Genomic DNA, 17,249 nt, shown 5'->3' with positions numbered 1-17,249 from the left:
AGGTCTGCTTCTTGGGGGACCCAACCTAAGATCATCCATTACTACAGTCATGAGGACAACCTTGGAAAGGTCTTGAAGAGTTGGGTTCCTGTATCAGTCATTTACACTCCTACTGCACGCATTCAGTCCCAGGGATACCCACACTGAACGTAGCTTCTTGAGGACACATACATGGGGGCACACCAGACCAGCCTGGTCAGGAATGTCCTTTGGTCCTACTCTCGTGGACCAGCTGATTGGAGATATGCTCACTTTGCAAAGAGATGTGAGACTTGAATACAGATTCAATGCAATCCCTGTCAGAATCCCAGCTACTTCTTTGTAAAACTGGCAGGCTGATTCTAAAATTTACATGGAATTACAAGGGACCAGGAATAGCCAAAACAATCTTGAAAAAGAAGAATAAAGTAGGACGACTTACACTTCCTGATTTCAAAATTTGCTACAAAGCAACAGTAATCAAGCTAGTGTGGTACTGGCACTAGGATAGATATATAGATCAGTGAACTAAAATTGAAAGTACAGATATACCCATATATCTATGGTCAACTGACTTTTGACAAGGGTGTAAAGACAAGGGTATAAAGACCATTCAATGGAGAAAAGATAGTCTTTTCAACAAATGATGCCAGGACAACTGGATATCCACATGCAAAAGAATGAAGTTGAACCCTACCTCACACCATACACAAAAATTAACTCAAACTGGATCAAAGACCTAAATGTAAGAGCTAAAACTATAAAACTCTTACAAGAAAACATAGGGTTAAATCTTTGTGATCTTGGATTTGGCAAAGTATTCTTAGATATGACCCTAAAAGCATGAGAAAAAAGAGAAAAAAAATTGATAAATTGACCTTAAAATTGAAAACTTTTGTGCTTCTATGGACACCATCAATAAAGTGAAAAGACAGCCCACAGAATGGGAAAAAAATATTTTCAAGTCATATATCTGATAAGGGACTTACATTATTAGGTATCCATGAATTTAGAACTACTATTTTCTCCTGGTAAATTTAAATTTCATACATTGACCCTCTATATCTCTAATGATGCCTTTTTGCCTTAAATTCTATTTTGTCTGATAGTAATATAACCATGCTAATTTTCTTTTGGTTAGTATTTTTCTGATTTTTTTTCAGTTTTACTTACAATTTTTTATCTCTTTTAGACGTGTCTCATGTAAGCAACATTTGCCTATTCTTTTTTCAATCCAATCTGAGAGTATATAATTTTAACTGGAGAGTTCAGTCTATATATATTTATAGAGCTTACAAATATATTTGACTTTATTTCTATGATCTTGTTTTTGTTTTGTTTTTATTTTAATATGTCCTGCTTCCTAAGGATTTATTTTCATCTTCTTTGTTGCATTGTTTTGAATTGAGGTTTTTTACTCATCCCATTTCTCCCCCTTCTACTGTGTAGAGGATAGGCATTCTATTATTTTTTTTTTTTTGGTGACTTAGCATTTTGAAATTATTACCTAACTTAACTTAGTCTAAAGTTAATCAATATCTTACCCTTCTCCTGAACAATGCAAAGTGCTTTGAAAGCTTTAATTCCATTTATTATACTTACGGTCCAGGCTTTTAGTTCCATCTCCTGTTTAACCTCACAGAACAGACATTGTTTTGGACAATCAGTGTGTTTGTTTAGATTTACCCATATTTTTATTATTTCTCAATTCATCATCACTTCTGGTATCTGAGACTTTTTTCCTCAGATCATTTTTCTTCTCAAGCTCATCCTTCAGAAACTCCTTGAATGGGGGTCTGTTGTTTATAAATTCTCTCAGTTATAGTAAGCGGACATACCTTTTATTGAGCTTCATTTTATTGTGCTTCATTACTGTGTTTTTTTTTACAAATTGAAGGTTTGTGTCAACTCTGCGTCAAGCAAGTCTATCTGTGCCATTTTTCCAACAGCATTTGCTCACTTCATCACTCTGTGTCACATTTTGGTAATTCTCACAATATTTAAAACTTTTTCACTATTATTATATTTGCTATGGTTATCTGTGATCAGTGCTCTCTACAACTTACTTACTACTACAACTTAGTAGTAAGTTGTAGAGTACTACAACTTAGTACTACTAAGTAGTACTACAACCTACTACTACAACTCATTGAAGGCTCAGAAGATGGTTAGCATTTTTTAGCAATAAATATTTTTTAATTAAGCTATGTACACTTTTTTGACATAATGCTATTGCACACTTAACAGAACATAGTATAGTGTAAACATAACTTTTTTTTTTTTTTTGGCCACGACACGCAGTTTGTGGGATCTTAGTTCCCCAACCAGGGATTGAACCTAGGCCCTCAGCAGTGAAAGTGCCGAGTCCTAACCACTGGACCGCCAGGGAATTCCCAAAACATAACTTTTATATGCACTGGGAAACAAAAAACTTTCTGTGACTTGCTTTATTGCAATATTCGCTTTATCGTAGTGGCCTGGAACCGAACCTGCAACATCTCCAAGGTATGCCTGTAAGTGAAAACGTCCTTATTTCTACCCTTATTCTTATTTTTTGCATTTTTATTGAGATATGATTCACATACTATAAAATTCACCCTTTGAAAGTGTACAATTCAGTGGTTTTAGTGTACTTATAAGAAACCCCATTCCACACATGTCACTCCAGCCTCTGGCAACCACGAATCTACCTTCTGTCTCTATCGATTTGCCTATTCTGGACGTTTTATATAAATGAAATCATACAATTTGTGAACTTTTGTGTCTGACTTCTTTTGCTTAGCATAATGTTTTCAAGGTTCATCCATGTTGTTGCATGGATCAGAACTTCATTCCTTTTTATGGCAAGTAACACTCTACTGTATGGATATACCACATTTTGTTTATCCATTCATAAGTTGGTGGATATTTAGGTTGTTTCCACTTTTTCATTATTATAAATAATGCTGCAATAAACATTTGTGTACAAGTTTTTGTATGAATATATGTTTTCAATTTTCTTTAGTACATACTTAGGATCTACATTTATCCTTAAAAGATAAATTATCTTTTAAGAAATTATTTCAGTCTTATTAGGGACTGGGGTATACAGTCCCTAGTTGGTGTGAATTTTAAAAACCCTTTAAAGTCATCGTTATTCTGTTTTTCATTGTGACTATTCATACTATTATAACTAATCACCATTAGTCTAATTTCTTCTAATTAGAGAAGTTGTGAACAACAAAGTTTTTTCCTGTTGGGTATTTTTAAGATCTTCTACTTGTCTTTTTTTTTTTTTTTCTACTTGTCTTTGATATTCTTTAATTTGATTATGACATATCTATGTATGGACTTCTTTCTATTTACCCTTTTTGGGATTCACTGGAATTCCTGAATCTGAAGATTCATATTTTTTAATAATCATAGAAAATTCTCAGCTGCTATCTCTTTGAATAATACCTCTCTCCCATTATTCCTATAATCACTTTCCAAAAATCTGATTAGACATATATTAGAGCTTTTCATTCCACTCTCCATGTCTCTTAACCTCTTCTTCATAGTTTCATTTTTCTTTCTGTACTGCATTATGTATAATTTTTCAAATCTATCTTCCTGTTTACTAATTCCCTCTCCAGCAGTGTCTATTCTATTTAACTGTTCCATTGAGTTTTAAATTTCGTATGTGATATATTTAAATTCCTAGAACCTCTGTCTGGTTCTTTTTCAAATCTTCCTGGTCATGTTTATCATCCCTTGCTTCTTCCTTGTCTTTCTTGTGCCACAGAAGCTCAAGGTGTGGAAGTTGTAGGCTGCCCAACAAGGTAGAAGTCCTCAGGGTGTCCAGCAGTCTTTACTTCCCTGGACTGATGTTTCCAGTTTGTTCCTGGCCTCTCATAATTCCCTTATTTGCTTATAGGCTCTTCCATTAACAGAAAAGAATTTCAAATTTCAAAAATATTTTTTTCTAGCATCCTTAGATGTTCTGTAGCTGATATATTTGTATACCTTTCATCATCATATAGATTTTAAGTCCCTTTGCTCCTTTTCCAACATCCATGCTTTCAGAGACTAACTATTAAGCACCTACTATGTGCCAAGAACTGTGCTGGGGATTCAGGAGAGAACAAGACATAGCCTGTCCCTGCTCTTAGGGTTGCTTCCAGTCTATGGAGAAACCAGACACTTAACCAGGCAACTGTAGCCCACGGTTAACCAGTGCTCTGACGGGGTAGGTGTTAGTAAACAAGGCCATGCTGAGATATATGGAGGCCAGGAACACTCTAATAATCACATTGATTCTCTTTAAGTAAATATTCAACATTTATTTAAGGGGGAGGAATACAAAGCGAAACTCAAGATCTTTTCCCACATTAGAAGGCTTTAGGGAAGCTGTCTGTTATTATTCAAGCACATGTTGTTGCTGGAACATCCATCTTTTGTAGGGAGGATCCAGACCCGACCCCAAGCTACTTAGAAAATCAATTATCCCAACCACATACAGTAGCCTCCTAGAAGGATGCTCTGGTAAATTACATTTCCACTGATGTTTCAGTTGCTTCCCTCGCCATCCTTTAATTCTCATGTTCTGAGTAACTACTGTTACATAACTAATCACTTCAAAATAGTGGCTTAAAATGATAACTATATGTCACGGGTTGAATTATGTCCCCCCAAAAGATATGTTAAAGTCTTAACCCTCAGTACTTCAGAATGTCATCTTATTTGAGAAATAGGGTCATTGCAGATGTAATTAGTCAAGATGAGATAATACAGAGTACAGGTGCCCCTAATCAAATGTGACGGTGTCCTTTATAAGAAGAGGGAGATTTGGACACAGAGACACAGCAAGAACACAATGCGAAGATGGAGGCAGAGGCCACAGTGATGCACCTACAGGCCAAGGAAAGCCAAGCACTGCCTACAACCACCAGAAGCTAGGAGAAAGACAGGGAACAGATTCTCCCTCAGAGCCCTCACAAGGAACAAGCCAATACCTCGATTTTGGACCCTAGCCTCCAGAACTCTGAGAGAATAAATTTTTGTTGTTTTGCCCAGTTTGTGGCCATTTGTTACCTAGGCAGCCCTAGGAAACTCATATATGATCTTGTCTTCCACTCATGAATCCGGAGGTCGCCTGGACTGCAGGCAGCTCTCACTCTGGGTCTGTCATGCATTGCAGGCATTTGGTGGCTGCGACTAGGGTCATCTCAAAGGCTTCCTTATGCACATGTCTGATATCTGGGTCAGGGGAGACTCAAACAGCTGGGGATGGATGAGTTGGGGCCCCTCAGGCATCTCTCTCACTCTTTGTGATCCCTGCACAAGGCGGCCTCCGCAGAGATGGACTTCTTACAGGGCAGCTGACAGCTCCCAGAGCAAGTTCCCAAGAGAACCTGGGAGATGCTACCTGGCCTTTTCTAACCAGGCTCAGAAGTCAGAGAACATCGCTTCCATCACATTCTGTTCAAGGAGGCTTGCCCCAGTTCAGGGCGAGGGGACACAGACCCCCACCTCCTGATGAGAGGAGGGTCTAAGGATTCAGTCACATTTTTAAGCCACTGCACCGGCTCAGTCAGGGGCACATCGGGCCTGGGGGAGACAGCACTGCCTGCCTCCCTGACAGGCATGAGGAGTTAGCCAGGTGAGCAGGGCGTGAGCCAGGGAGAGGAGCTACCCCCTCCTGCCCCAGCCCTGAGCTCCCAGCTGATGCTGAAGTACTGCTCCCTTCATCCTTGCTCACAGCCTCCAGGCCTGGCGGAGCCCAGGGCTCACTCATTCAGCTGAGGATCCACGCCAGGCCCTGGAGGTCAGACTCTGCCAGAGAGCACCCAAGCCAAAGGCGATCCCTGGGCTCCTCGCTGCCCACCACTCACAGGTGCTTTGTTTTCCTGACAGAGATCCTTCTTTTTTTTTTTTTTTTTTTTAATGAATACTTTGGTTTTTGAGTTTTATCTTATTTTTTTTACAGCAGGTTCTTACTAGTTATCTTATACATATTAGTGTATACATGTCAATCCCAATCTCCCAATTCATGCCCCCTCCACCCCACCACTCAGAGATCCTTCTTTTTGTCCTTAGTCTGGGGCCATTTCTGTCCCTGCCTTCCTCATTAATCTGGGGCAGACGGGAGGCCCCTCAGAGAGGGCTCCCCACACACACATCCACCCCCGAGGTTTGGGAGCTCAGTCTCGGGGTCTGGAGCAGTGACTCTCCCCCCAGCTAACCCCAGCTGTGGCTCCCCAGTTCCCTTCCTTCTGATGGCTCCTTAAAAATCTTCCCCCACCCCACCCTCTTGGTCAGGAGGCAAATGCGTTTCTGGTATTGTTGTTAGTCCAGGAGGCCACTTTCCCGTCAAGCAAAATACACAGCCTTCTGATAACCTGAAAGCACCTAGTCTGGGACACACATACACATACACACAAACGCTGCTCCCCTTTCTCCAAGAGGCCACTGCTCTCCAGAAGAGGTGAGACAAAAGTTCACCTGAGGTCACATCATCTTCCCTCCACCTTCAGAGCAGCAACCAAACCATCAGACCAGTCTGGGTGGGGCAGAAGCACCCGCTGGCGGAGCGCCTGCTCCAGGTCCGTGCTGAGCCATCCGTCCCTGCCGACCTCCCTGCGAGGCCGGTGCCCCAGTCTACTCCATTACACAGTGAAGAAGCTGCGGCTGCGGCACGGGGGCGGGGGCAGGGTGATGGACTAGCTTGTGTCTGACTTGAGGTTCACTGTCACGTTTGTCTCAACGTTTATCTCTAAGACCTGTCCTTCTTCTCTTCTCCCTTCCTCTCGCCCTCCTCCTCCTCGACTTCTGCCTCTCTCTCCCTCTCCTTCCATCCCTCTGTCTGTCTATTTCTGTCTGCGTTCTTTCCGTCTTTCACTGTAACCCCCACACAGGAGTCTAGGGCTGCTTAGAGGCCAGAATCACTCCAAAACGGGCTCAGCCTTCCACTCGTCCTTGGTACCAGAATGTGGCCACACTCATCTGGAAAACTCCATGAAGGAATGGACGGTGGCTACCTGCCACCTCCTTCTCCCCACCTCACAAGGGACCTTTGTCGAGTCTCTAAGCTGAGACCTAGGGTGGGATGGATAGGGAGAGAATGACCAAAGACAAGAATGGAGAAGGAAGGAGATTATTCCCAATGGTTAGATTACAATAGGACACACACAACAGAGACAGGAATTAAATTTTCATCAATAATCAAAATTCCTCCCAACCTAAAAGCTCCAGCCCAAAAGGATGCTGCCCTTTGTCAGCTGTGTGACCTTAGCTATGTCACTTAACCTCTCTGAGCCAATAATAATAATCCCTACTTTAAAAGACGGTTATTATGGACTTCCCTGGTGGCGCAGTGGTTAAGAATCTGCCTGCCAATGCTGGGGACACGGGTTGAAGCCCTGGTCTGGGAAGATCCCACATGCCGCGGAGCAACTAAGCCTGTGTGCCCCAGCTACTGAGCCTGTGTGCCCCAACTACTGAAGCCTGCATGCCTAGAGCCCGTGCTCTGCAGCAAGAGAAGCCACCGCAATGAGAAGTAGCCCCCACGCACCGCAACTAGAGAAAGCCCATGCGCAGCAATGAAGACACAACGCAGCCAAAAATAATAAATAAATAAATAAATAAATAAATAAATTTTTAAAAAGACTATTATTATGATTCAGTGAGATAAAGACTGTTGATTTGTTTGGAATGCTTTGGGCTGCAAATAACAGAAAATTCAACCAGGACTTGCTTGAGCAGTAAAGACAATTATTTCACATACTGAGATTCTACAGGTAGTTTTCAGTTTTTGTGCAATGATTCAGAAATGCCATTGAAAATCAGTTTCTTTCTATATTTCTGCTTCACTCTCCTTAGCTTATTTACATCTCATGCTGTTTCCTCATGACTGAAAGATAGCTGCTGCAGCTCCAGACATCACATACCACATTCAAAGAAATACGAAGAAGGGAAGGGAAATATTAATAATAAGCACCCTTCAGGTGATAGATTCAGGTGATCCAAGGATCCCACCTTAAGAGAGTCTGCCCTGCAGCATGATCACCTAACGTGAAACTCATTCTCATCTCAGATGCTTTTGCATTTTGAAAAAACCTTCAGAGGAAAGTTCCCAATGGTAGGACTCAAGGGTAGTCCCCAATAGTGGCCTTTTTACACCACATCAGCCGGTCATTGGCTGCAGTCTGCCCAAGTCAGGGAAGGCAGGGTGGGCCGGCCTTCCAGGGGACGCCTCTCATTTGGCTGAGGGCTCGTCTCCAGCAAAGGGGCAGCTGGGAGTCATTAGCAGCAATCCTCCAGCAGCTGGGGGATGGGGAAAACCAGCGAGTTAGAAGGTAAACAAGCAGGTATCCTCCCCAGAGCCCGGAGGCATCCCCGGCGTTCTCAGCCACAGAACACAGTCTGCAGGAGTAGAGGCCCGTCCTTGCCACAACCTCAGTTTCCCGGCTCGTAAAATGGGTATGCAGGACCAAGGGGTCCTTTCCAGCTCTGCATGTCCAAGCTTCTGAGATTCCACTTCCACCTCGCCCCAAAGTTCCAACCAGGCAGTCCCCTTCAGGTGATGGATTCAGGTGACCCAAGGATCCCACCTTTAGAGAGTCTGCCCTGCAGCATGATCACCTAACGTGAAACTCATTCTCATCTCAGATGCTTTTGCATTTTGAAAAAGCCTTCAGAGAAAAGTCCCCGATGGTAGGACTCCATGCACATGGGGCGCTAGTTAAGAAAGGAGAAGGCTTCCTGGCACCTCAGGTCATATCACAGACCTTCAGAGCTGGAAGGGACCTGAGAGAGGCTCTCCCAACCCCAGCCATACAAAAGGGGAAACTGAGGCTCAGGGTGGAGAAGTGATTTCCTCACCATCACACAGCAGAGCCAGCGGCAAGGATTCCCGGCCCTGAGCCTTTCTTAGTGCTCTGGGAGGAGTCCTCGGAAAGGAGGGCTCAGACCAGGAAACGCAGCTGTCTCAGGAGCATCCCCCAGAAGCAGAGCCTGAGCCAGGGATTCCCATTCAGATGATTTATGGGGTGAGGGAAGGCCCCGAGGAGAAAGGGAGTGAGGGAAGCAGGATAGGGAAGGGGTAAAAGCTAAGCCAGAACGCAGTCTCAGCTGGGGTCAAGCCGCAGTCCCACCAAGGATATTGGACCCCTAATAGCATCACAGAGTTTGTCCTACCTTGAGGCTTGGGGTGGCCTTTTGCACCACATCAGCCGGTCATCAGCCATCATCTGCCCAGGTCGGGAAAGGAAGGCAGGGTGGGCTGGCCTTCCGGGGGACGCCTCTCGTTTGGCTGAGGGCTCGCCTCCAGCGAAGGGGCAGCTGGGAGTCATTAGCAGCAACCCTTCAGCAGCTGGGGGGACGGGGAAAACAGCGGGTTAGAAGGAAAACAAGCAGGCCTCCTCCCCCAGAGTTCCGAGGCATCCCGGCGTTCCCAGCCACAGAACACAGTGTGCAGGAGCAGAGGCCCGTCCCTGCCACAACCTCAGTTTCCCGGTTCGTAAAATGGGTATGCAGGACCAAGGGGTCCTTTCCAGCTCTGCATGTCCAAGCGTCTGTGATTCCACTTCCACCTCGCCCCAAAGTTCCAACCAGGCAGTCCCCCTACCCCCAGGCTCCCCACTAGCCGAAGCAGTTTAAGAATCAGTGAGACCAGAGTAGGGTCTCCATTCAGTCAAGCCTGAACCCCACGAGGCAAGTAAAGGCAACAGTTTCTTGGCACGTGTACGTCTCCAGCCTGCAGAGCAGGCCTAGGGAGTCAGTATTTCTTGAAATGTAAGTAACGAGACCACACTGGGTTGTCAGTAAATTCATTATCCCATTACGCAGAACTGAATTATTCAGCGCTCTTGAGGCCGCCTCAGGAACGTGCCCGAGCACAGTCGATGCAGCATTAGAGGGATGGATGGAGTCAGGCCCAGGGCATGGTTGGTGCCGGGGTGATGGATCTGGGCCCGGACAGGCTGCCAGGGCTTGCAGGCACAAGGTTGCCTGGCTGGCAGGACCTGGGCACTGGGTGTTCCTGGGGCCTGGAGAGGGGGTTATGCACATATCCACAGCCCTCCTCACCCCTTAGGAAATCGGCAGAGTATATCTTTGGAGCCCACCTGCTCCAAAGGGCCCAGAGGCAGAAGATCCAGGCTCCACCTCTTCCTGGCTGTGTGACCACCAGAAGGTCATTCACCTCTCTGAGCTTCAGTTTCTTTATCTGTAAAAAACACAGTGATGATGCTGAATGTTCCCAGTATCCATTCTCCCTTTTAAATTTAATGATAGAACTGATTTTTTCATTGAACATATAACCCTCTAGAATAAAGACTATTTCCAGGCCAAAGTGTGGTCATGTGACTAAGTGCTGCTCAAAGGGATGCAAGTAGAGTATCTTATGAAACTTTCAAGAAGTGTCCTTAAAGGAAGGAGGTTAGTTCTATTTTGTCCCTTTCTTCTTCCTAAAAACTGGGTTGAAGGTGTGATGGCTGGAACTCAAGCAGTCATCCTGTTCAATGAGAAGACACCACATGATGAGGATGGCAGCACAGCAGAGGAGAAGCCTGAGTCTCAGTTGACCCTGGAGCCTCCGTACAACCTCCAAGTTACATCTGTATAAAGTAGAAACCAACTTCTTTTTTGGATTTTTCTTTCTCTCACAGCCAAACTCAACCTTACCTTGTTGGGCAAGTCCAAGGGTGAAATGAGTTATTACAGGAAAAGTGGCCACCTCAGTAGGTATTTCCTCTAGGATATGTCAGTGGTTAAGAACTATAAGCCCTGAAACCAGAGAACCTGGGTTCAAATTCCAACTCTACCACTTATAAGCTGTGCAAATTTAGGAATGTTGCTTAACCTCTCTGTGCTGCAGCTTCTTCACCTGTAAAATGGGGATAAAAATGGTACCTTCCCCCTTACAAGGTTTATGTGAGGATTAAGTGAATTAATATGAAGTTTAATTGACACACAGTAATTGCTATACTGACACACAGTAATTGAAGTGACTGACACACAGTAATTGCTATATAAATATCAGCCATTAGTATTTCATTTTTATAGATCTAGGGGGATTCCCTATGTAACTCAGGGACCTGGGTCCCTGTAACATCTCCCAAAGCTCATCTCAGTCTAGATTTTCCCCTCAAAGTGGTTGTGCTCTCAGGGTAGCAACACCAGAGGTGTTCTGAGTTTCAACCATGACATGAACAGTTTTGCTTGGGGTGGGCAGCAGAGTCTGGGATCCTTGTTTGGAGCCCACAAGAGGGATTGCTCTTTGGAATCCAGGTGAAGTTCTTACTCAGGAAGCGAGAAAGAGAAACAAAAGCCTGAGATGGGCTGTGTACCCTGGGCAGGTGTCTCTCCTCTCTGGGCCTCTGGGGAGTGGATTAAACCAGAGGTTACAGCTCATGCGCCAGCAGCTCAAAGACCAATGTGGAATATGAGGGAACCTCTTTGGGTTTGAGGCAGCAGGGAGTGGTGGGGACTGGGGCAAGGGCACATGACCTGTGGGGGATAGGGGGAGGCACCACACAGCACCAGCCAACCTGTCCTGCAGCAAAATTGGCCCAGTGTTGTCAAATCTGCTGCTCTTTCAAAAGAAATGGAAATCAAATCTGAATTCTTTGTGAAATTTTCTGATTGTTTAGTGTTGGCTCCATTCGAATAAACAAAATACTGATCGAGGCAAACAAAATATGTCTCCAGGCCAGCTCAGGGGCCACCAGAAGTAAACAAGCACTGAGAGGTCTCCCATGCAATGCAATCAGAATCCTTGAGTTCCAGGCTCCATGTCCTGGTGTCTCGGAGGAAAATGAGCATATGCTGAGCGTGGGGATGAAAGAAAGGGGCTCATTCTCCCCAGGGAGGTAGGCGCCCTGGGCTGAACCCAGGGAAGGTGAGCCTGACCCCTTGCTCCCTCCCCCCTGGGTTCAGGATGGCAGTGAGGTGGACAGAGGCAGGAGGTTGCCCTGCGACCTCAGGTGACACTCTGACTCCCAGAGCTCCAAGTTCCTCCTCTGAGAAACAGACTGGGGAATCTTCAGCTCAGGCACAAGGCAGGGAGCCTGGCCCTCCTGCCCCTGCTGAGGCCCTGCCCTGTGGGGATCTCTGCACCCACGGCTTTGGGGACACCCAGGGGCCCTTGGGATCTGTGTGTAGATTGAACTGATGATCCTGACTCTTCTCTCCCTGACCCATAATAGGGCTACACAGCCACACCCTTTGCCACGTGAGCTCACAGGGCCACCCCACAGAGAGGGCAGAGTACACACACTTGCCCCCTATGCGGAGCTTGGCCGAGTGATTTGTTGGGGCCGCTGGAACATGAGCAGACCTGACTGAGGCAGAGGCTTTCAAAGCACCTGTGTGGTTGGCCTCTTGCCCCCATGCTGTCCCCTGGGAAAGAGCACCCCCAGGTAGCTGCTGGTCTCAGAATGATCTGGACCCACAACTCCAAGCAGAAATAGCCCAGCTGGTCCACTGACCCAGCAGCGAGAAAAGTAGGTGGTTATTTTGGAAGTTGCTGAGACTTGGGGCTGCCACACAGCAATGTTGCAGCAGAAACCTGACCGCTATGCTGGGAGGTCGTGGGCTTCCCCAACCTGGACCCAGCTTGCTGCACAGAAGCTCCCACCCTGTCTGGTCATCCACTGTCCCAGAAGCCCCTGCACCCCTGGCTCTGATGCAAATAGAGAGACTCTCCTTGGAGTGGGGAGACCCTAGGCTTTGTGCCATACAGAACTGGAGCCAATCCCCACATCCTGCCTATGAGACCCCAGATGTCTCCTATCTGTAGAGGGTGGGTGATCATGCCTGCCTCACCAGGGACTGGGGAGGCTTGATGAGACACCACGAGTCTGCAGCAGGGCAAGGGTGGGGTGCACGGTACTGGCATTTCCACTTGTCAGGTGGGGGATAGGGCATCCCCTGGCAGAAAACTGACCCCTGAGGAAAACGAGGCCTCACCTTTGGAGAGCGTGATTTTGAGTTCAGTGTGGAATCTGTCACTCAACCTGAAAAAAAGCAAAAGGGGTTATCTCAGCACCAACTCTCAATCACCCCTGGGCACAGGCCACTCTGCTAGAGTGCCTGTATCAGTTAGGAATGCTTTGAACTTCAAATAAAGAATAAATAGCTAATCATTGCTTAAACACAAAGGGCTCCATTTTCTCAATAACAAGGAGGCTAGAGGCAAACAGTTGCTGGGAGTGGTTTAAATGTCTAGATAATGTCTTCAAGGACCATCACCATCCTCACTGTTTGTTTGTTTTTAATCCTTAACCTTGTTGCCTCATGGTCACAAGATGGCTGCTACAGTTCCAAGCATTTCATCTTTACACAAGCCTCTTCAGGGTAAGAAAAAGCTAAGCAAGAAGAGGGGATTTCTTATTATCAGGAAATAAAAAGTCCTGAGAAGCACCCCTTTTTCCCTGGCAAGATATCCCTGGGTATCTTGAAAAAGGGACTGGGCTGGGGGGGCTGGGGGGAGGGGGGTTGTGACAGCCTGAGAGTGACCACAGTCCACCCCCCGGAGCTGGGCACGTTGTCGCCTGAACAACATCGGGCTCCTGTTGGCAAAGCAGAAGGAGGGGGTTGGCTCTGCAGTGGATGGTAACACTGTGCGCTGGAGGCGGGAGAATCGGTCCCACAGAGGAGCAGGTACCAGGCAGGACTCCTGACTGCAAATCTAGAAGCTGCTTTGTGGCAAACAGCAGACTTCACTTTGCTGCAAATAACAGAATCCACTTTGTTGCAAATAGCAAACTCTACTCTGTGGCAAACAGCTGACTCTGGGAGGGCCAGAGCTTGGATGAGACACAGCACCACTCTCCTTCCAACCATGGACGCACGTGCCACATTGGCATGCAAGTCCTGTGCACTGCATCTGATTGCGGGCATCAGGTCTGGTACCTGCAGGGGAGGCTGGGACGTGTGTGTTTGTCTTCTTTTGGGGAAGGAAGGATTCACAATGCAGGCCAGTGTCTCAAGGAGGAGAGAGAAGAGCTGCAGGGGGACTTTCTTTGCTATTTCTCAAAAGGACCCCCATGAAGTCTTGACCATTTGACGGTTCCTGAGGGTCAGCTGAGGTGTCCGGCAAAAGCGATGACGTCCAGGAGTGGCTGTGATAGTGGCACCCTGGCCATCCCATCAAGAAGAAACGAGCAGGGCTTCCCTGGTGGCGCAGTGGTTAAGAAACTGCCAGCCAATTCAGGGAACATGGGTTCGATCCCTGGTCCGGGAAGATCCCACATGCCACGGAGCAACTAAGCCCGTGCGCCACAACTACTGAGCCTGTGCTCTAGAGCCCGTGAGCCACAACTACTGAGCCCACATGCCACAACTACTGAAGCCCGCGCGCCTAGAGCCTGTGCTCAACAAGAGAAGCCACCACAATGAGAAGCCCGCACACCACAACAAAGAGTAGCCGCCGCTCGCCACGATTAGAGAAAGCCCGTGTGCAGCAACGAAGACCCAACACAGCCAAAAATAACAACAAATAAATAAATTTATTTTAAAAAAAAAAAGAAGAAGAAGAAGAAAGGAGCAGGTGACACCATGGAAACACACACCTAAGTCATCCACTGGGGACTCCCAGAGACACCCAAATGCCAGGACCTGAATTGAACCAGAGAAATCAGGTCACAGGTAAATCTCTGGTGCATGGTGGAAGCCTCTCAAGAGAACTCGATGAATTTCCAGGGGATACAGGAGCTCTGGACTTGGGCCAGTGGTGAGATGACAAACTCTTATGTGAAGCTGAGACAGGGACAGGTTCACACCTGGCGCTGCCACTTATATGTCATCTGACATCTGGGAACCTCAGTTTGCACATCTGGAAAACGGGGGCAATGCTAGCTTCTTGAGAGGGTGGCTGTGAGGAACATGCCCCCCGCCCATTCTGTCTATGCAGTAGCAGGGAATCCTCTGTATTTAAATACCTAATGTGACTTCCCTGGTGGTCCAGTGGTTAAGACTCCTCGCTCCCAATGCAGGGGGCCCAGGCTCAATCCCTGGTCGGGGAACTAAGATCCCGCATGCCACGTGGCGTGGACAAAAATAAAAACAAACCAAAAACCTCACACCGTGGTTCTCAAAGAGGGGGGACGGGGCAGGGTTATCTTCATCCTGACAACCACACTGAGAGGCTGGAGTTTGTGGCAGAATTTGACCACTCTCTCATGATCTCTACCACCAATGTTACTCTCTCGGTCATCAACTCAGATGGCAAGGGGAACTTTGCAGATGGAACTAAGGTCACTAACCAGCTCACCTTGAAATGGGGGGATTATCCTGGATTAGCCGGGTGGGTCCCCTGGAATCACGTGAGCCCTGAAAAGCAGAAAAGGAAGGCAGAGTGATCTGAAGCACCAGAAGTATTCGAGGTGCCTTCCGGCTGGTGAGACCCTGAGCAGAGGATCAGCCAGGCCTGGCCCGACTCCTGACCTACAGAACCACGAGATAAAAAATGGCATTGTTTTAAGCCACTCAGCATGTGGTGGTTTGTTACACAGCACAGAACACTAAGACAGAAGGATCATCCCCATTTTTCTAGCTGAGAAACTCTGAGCTCACACAGCCACAAAGTGAGTGGTGGACCAATGTTTGAACCCAAGTCCCTCGGACTCCGGAGCCCATGCTGTCACTTCCCATCCGGCCTGTCCAGATGAGGAAACTGAGGCATGAGAGGCCAGGGCACTGCCAGCGCCAGCTCCGCAGCATCTCAGCACAGAGGAGGCGGGAGCAGGCCGTGGCCCCCGTCCTCCCCCGCTCATCTGAGGGGCCCCAGAAGCTCCTGATTCATGGTCTGTCTGCATCAGCCCACTCGGCCCACCACGGCCCCTGGAGCCCCTAGAGTCACAGCATTGCCCGCCGAAGTCTTAGGTGAAAAGCTCGGCAGACCTCACCTAGATGTGGTCAGACTCCAGGCTGCAAGTTTGTCTGTGGGGAGAGGAGGCCGAAAGAAGGCAAGCCCTGGGGACTTCCCTGGTGGTCCTGTGGTCAGGACTCTGCACTTCCACTGCAGGGGGCACAGGTTCCATCCCTGGTCGCGGAACTAAGATCCCACAAGCCATGTGGTGCAGCCAAAAAAAGGCAAGCCCTGGACAGAGGCTCACAGGCACCTCTGGGAGAACCACAGCTGCCGGGGAAGAGCCCACAAGTGCAGGAAGGGGACTGAAGGGCCCAAAGGTAGGAGGAGGATTCCTGGCGCAGGGCCTGGGGACTGGGGGTGATCAGCCAGCCAGTGAGGCCTCTCTGGCCCCGACAGACTCCACTCCTATGTCCTAACTTCTCTGACCTATGCTCCAAATCAGAAGAAACAGTTGTCCTATGGGCCAGGTCAGACACAAAGATCAAAGATGTATTCAGTTTGGCTGATATGGAGCGTAAAAAAAAAAAAAAAAGTCTAACCGAAATGTTTTAAATTGTGAGATTTCACATTAAAAGCCAGATTTCCAACCTCTTTTGAAAAATCAGAAGCTCCAGCCACAATATGCTCTTCTTCCCACATAGTCACATGAGTGGGAGCTGAGGGGCTGCCACACCTGATGGGGCATCAGTTCTGGAGCGCCACAGTCCCCACTGCTCCCTACCTCCCTCCCCTCCCCTGCCTGCCTGACCCCTGAAGATATCTGAATTCCAATCCTTTAGGCCCAACTTGACTCCATGACCTTACTCTTCTGCCCCTACCCCGCCCAGTCCTAGGGGTTCCTGGGGGAAGGCGCCCAGCCTGTGTGAAGTTAGCAGGGCTGGGAGAAGTAGGGGTTGGGGGCATTAGGTTAGTAACTCAGGGGCCTCTACCAGATCCATTTTTGTGAACAGCTGTTTCCAGTGACCCAGTCTGGCTAAGAATTTGGCAGGGGTTAAACCCCCTGACTTCCTGGTGTCGACCCAACAGCATGTATGGGCACGCGTCCTCTCTGTCCTCATGACCAGCAGGTGCCTTGGTGCCTAATGGGGCAGCTGCACTTGGCCAAAAGGGCAACTGAGAGAGGCAGAAATGATCCTCCCCCACCCCTGGGGACAGCTGCCCACATCCACGTGGTCCTCTGGGGACGCCCAGCTTCCACCGCCACCACTGGGGCCACCTCCAAGGAAAAGAACCCAAACCTACTTTGTCTTCAGCCCCCTGGTCTTCTAGGAAAAGGCCCTGTAACAGATTTGGAGGCGACACTTTGCTCCCTTCATTGTGAACTGAGACACCGGCGCTGTAATGGAAGAGACAAGAAATGAGTAGCGAACGGGGGAGGGAGGTGGAAAAATTAAATTTTGCGTGATCAGCAAGGTTTCAAACAATCGCTCGCCAA

General features: G+C 47.5%; 1 long non-coding RNA gene across 2 annotated transcripts in view; it reads right to left on the bottom strand.

The window, feature by feature from the left end:
• The window catches only part of LOC309636347, a 142,621-nt gene that overhangs the window by 122,958 nt on the left and 2,414 nt on the right, over positions 1–17,249 (bottom strand). For both annotated transcript variants that reach the window (XR_014249413.1, XR_014249414.1), the window contains exons 2-6: positions 17,057–17,150; positions 15,215–15,273; positions 12,910–12,956; positions 10,065–10,165; positions 9,136–9,310 (exon numbers count right to left, since the gene is read on the bottom strand). This is a non-coding gene — a long non-coding RNA (uncharacterized lncRNA). The remainder of the gene's footprint in view (positions 1–9,135; positions 9,311–10,064; positions 10,166–12,909; positions 12,957–15,214; positions 15,274–17,056; positions 17,151–17,249) is intronic.

This window comes from Balaenoptera borealis, assembly GCF_965194805.1.
Source record: "Balaenoptera borealis genome assembly, chromosome: 10".
NCBI classification, from domain to species: Eukaryota; Metazoa; Chordata; class Mammalia; order Artiodactyla; family Balaenopteridae; genus Balaenoptera; species Balaenoptera borealis.
This window is presented reverse-complemented; position numbering and strand designations above follow the sequence as displayed.